Source organism: Colossoma macropomum, unplaced genomic scaffold (assembly GCF_904425465.1).
Source record: "Colossoma macropomum unplaced genomic scaffold, Colossoma_macropomum, whole genome shotgun sequence".
NCBI lineage: Eukaryota > Metazoa > Chordata > Actinopteri > Characiformes > Serrasalmidae > Colossoma > Colossoma macropomum.
In genome coordinates this window covers 15,643-19,772 of record NW_023495135.1, presented here as the reverse complement: position 1 = coordinate 19,772, position 4,130 = coordinate 15,643, and positions in this window count along the sequence as shown.

Genomic DNA, 4,130 nt, shown 5'->3' with positions numbered 1-4,130 from the left:
TTAGTGAGCTTTTAGCCAAAATTCTGTCTTGAGCTTAGTTAAAAATTACTTTGCAGTGCATAACCAGAGACCCCCCCAGGTCTGATATGATCAGCTTACAACATATGAATTCTGATATGATTTGCTGAATGTTACGTTAGTCAATCTCTGGCAGCACACAGAGCCTCCCCCAGGTCACGCTGTGCTATTACAGTATACTGTGAATGAGAATTAACTATAGATGATTTGGTCTAGTAATGTCCAAATCTAATTAGTCTACTTAGGAAGGGAGAGCTAAATAACATAACACTAAAATTGGCCTAGCAATGTCCATGATATGTGTTTCTTTCTGCTTTAGAGCTATGTTTAAATCTAAAAAATGAAAGACCAAAACCATGTGATCAAAAACCATGTGATGATAGGTATGGATATGTACATAATGTACGGTATGTACATAATATATGATGTATATCTTTACTTTTAATAAGTGCATATCATCTCTCCCTTAATAAAGCTTAGTAATCTATTAAAAACGCAGTGTCTTGCTTTAGTTAAATCAGTTCTCATTAAATATTCAAACAACCCAATTCCATATATGTATGAATGTACACAGAGCAGCCTGATGGTCAACGTAAACTAATTATCACAATTTTATTTAACAAGCTAGAACAAATGTCCATTCATGTAAAAACTTCCTTAAAAAGTAAATCTTTGCAAACTTATGAAAAGTTATATCGCAACACTTTACCAGAAGGTGGAGCTCTAGTAAAAGGAGTAACTGAGCCTCTGTCAGATCAACACTTTGAAGAAAGAACTCAGTACTGACTCTTCCAGTCATTTTGTCTCTCTGGAGATCAGTCATGATGTTGCTCTGTGTCTTGTTGATCTTCACTCAGCTTGAAGGTGAGTCATTTAGTAGTGCATTATTCTCAAAAAAGGATTTTAGTGATTGTAACCAAAAAGCTTCTGATTGTAGATACATCTCACACACAGCAGTGAAATGTCATTTTAAAAACCTCAACTTTCTTTCTTACTAACTTCTTTCTTTCTTTCTTTCTTTCTTTCTTTCTTTCTTCATTCATAGGCAACACTGCTGCAGTTGGAATACAGCCACTCTCCTTTGAAAAGCATGTATTGGAGGGAGCAGACGTCACTCTGTCCTGTAACTACAGTGCAGCTACAGGAGACACCTTCCACTGGTATCGTCAGTATCCTGGATCCAGACCAGAATTCCTCCTTTATCTGACTGAGTTTAGTAGCGCATCTGATTCTGCTCTTCGTCTGACAGCAGAGGCTAAGAAACCATTTGCTCGTGTGGATCTGAACATCTCTCATGCTGTAGTATCAGACTTTGCACTGTACTACTGTGCTCTGGTGCCCACAGTTACAGGAAACTCAACTACACTGTACAAAAACACACTCCACTCACACAACATTTCCTATGAAAATAGTCTCCTTTGGTAAGTGTAAACAGAACATTCTGGAGGACTGTCTAAGCACACTTTCTTACAACTGAACAAAAGGCTTTCAGAAATGACCCTTGAGGCCTCATTGCCAAGGCTTTTACAGTAGAACAAACATAGTGTCTATTGAAAAGAGAACTACAAAAATAAAATTAATTACTGTCGCTGTTTAAGAAATGCAAAGAGTAAATGACCGTTAGTGTCACATGCATCTGTTTCCTTATCAACATATTAATATTTCTTTAGATATGGCTCACCTTACTAGTGAAAGGTATCTTCATTGAACTGAATTTTGTAGATTCTGACTCCTCTGTGTGTTTGAAATATGCCTATGTAAGATTGTAAAAAAGAGGCTCATACTTTTTTACACTATTTACACTGTTCTGACTGCACTAGCGTTTATCTTGCTAGTTGCTATTTTGTGGTAATTTGAAATCACACACAGACCAGAATCTGTATAACTAACTCAGCTCAGTGCTGAAAGAGATCCAGGTTAACCTACTGAAGATGTTTCACTCGCAATGAAAACTGAACTTGAACCACTGGACTGTGCCTTGGACTATGAACTTGGCGATTCATTCAGTAAACCATCTGAACTGACCATGAAACACATCACTGAACAAATATTTAATTAATCAATTTTATTTATTTATTTATTTATTTATTTATTTATTTGTTTGTTTGTTTGTTTGTTTGTTTGTTCATTATTTATTTGTGTGTGTGTGTGTGTGTGTGTGTGTGTGTCTGGACTCTTTTTGACAAGTTGTGTATACAGGGTTGGGATGTATATTGAAACACAAGTATTGATAATACATACTCACAATACAAAAAAATAAGTATTTATATAGAGGCAATATTTTAAATACAATAAATTTTCTCAGTTTTTTTTTTTCTCCAGAGAATACATTTAGAATACTTACCCACTAAATTAAAAGAAACACTATCAATGTTTCTCTGTGTCTGCCACAAATGATGTCTCAAAGGACGACCCTCACAATGACCAACATAGACATTACACGTGTGTGTGTGTGTGTGTGTGTGTGTGTGTGTGTGTGAGTGACTGTGTGAGTGACTGTGACATCATCACAATCAACCATCATACACAAATATGCAATTCTAAACAATAAGCCTACAAATGAACCTGTTAACTTCATGTTACAATCATCTTACAAACCACATATTCAGTATTCAACCCTAAACACAAACAAATGATTTAAAAAATCACAATATAAATACACCAATGCAACATATTTCCTGTGTAATATCTTTGTAATCTTTTAGCTTACACTTGTGGTTTTACTTTTATTTCTGCTTTGAACTTCCACAAAGACAGAAAGCACAGTGGAGCAGCTCCCCAGAGCAGGAGTTTCCTGTTGTAGTTTCTCATAACTGCACTCACTTCAGAGAGACTCACACTAACACACAGATCAGCATTAGAGCACTGAGAGCTTAAACACACTACTGACTCCATCTGATCATATTCACAATGAAGAGAAACCTCCTCATCATTCTCATCATCACATCAGGTACTCAATATAAACATGTGCTTAACAAGCAGTGAGAATATACCATGTATTACAAATGTAAGTGTTATTTCTCTTTTACTTTTCTTTCAGGTGTGTTTGGTGCTGATGAAATTGGACCAAATGATCAGGAGACTGTTTTTAAAAAAGAGGGAGAATCTGTTACACTGAAATGCTCTTTGGGGACAAGTGGAGCTCTTCGCTGGTACAAGCAGTATCATAACAAAGCTCTACAGTATTTACAGTACAAAGCTGCATTCACTATTAGCAAACTAAAACTGTCAGATACAGCTCTCTACTACTGTGCTCGTAGAGTTGGGGCCCAGTGATACAAAGTCTCTGAGACGCTTTACAAAAACTCACACACCTTCTGTTTGCTTTGAACACAAGAAGATTAAAGTTACGTCCAAACCACTGTGTGTTATCTATTACACTCTCTCTGAAACCACTGAATGTGGTAATAAAAAAGTCTGTATGCACATCTGGCAGACAAAGTAACATCCAAACCACAGTGTCTTATCTGTTATTACACTCTCTTTATAATGACTGAATGTGGTAATAAAAAGCCGTTATGCACATCTGGCAGACAAAAGGAGACATTTAAGCTTGATGCACACTGTGGGATTTTATGCCCTCAGTTGCCACTCCTGAAAAAAATTTCAAGGCTCAATCAGGACTGACATTCGGAATAGATTGTTGTGGAGTTTGATACCTCCCACAAATCTTAAGACTTGTGAAGATCAGAGACATTCAGAATTTTTCAAAACCTTTTTAAATGTTCCTTGAGTGTAAGATAACTACCATAAGGCATACATACCATGAGTACACTGAGGTCCCAACCTTGGCTATTTTTGAAGCGTTTTATGAGATTCTGTGTGGAAACAGCATCAAGAAAATTCAGAGCCAGGTTGAAAAGAGTATATGTATTATGGTTATATTATATTTATTTCTTGATTATAACACTAGTAAACCCTTTTTTCCCATACATTTTTTTTCCTTTACCATTTTTGGAATCAGCCAACCAGCACTGCCTGGACTTCACACTCCTCGTCTGAGCTCTTTTTATACTCAGGCTGTAGCTTCCAGCAGAGAAAGAATATTAGTGAAATCATGATTTTCATATTGAATCTCTGCTCCAGTAACCTGTCCAATACTGCCCCCAAGT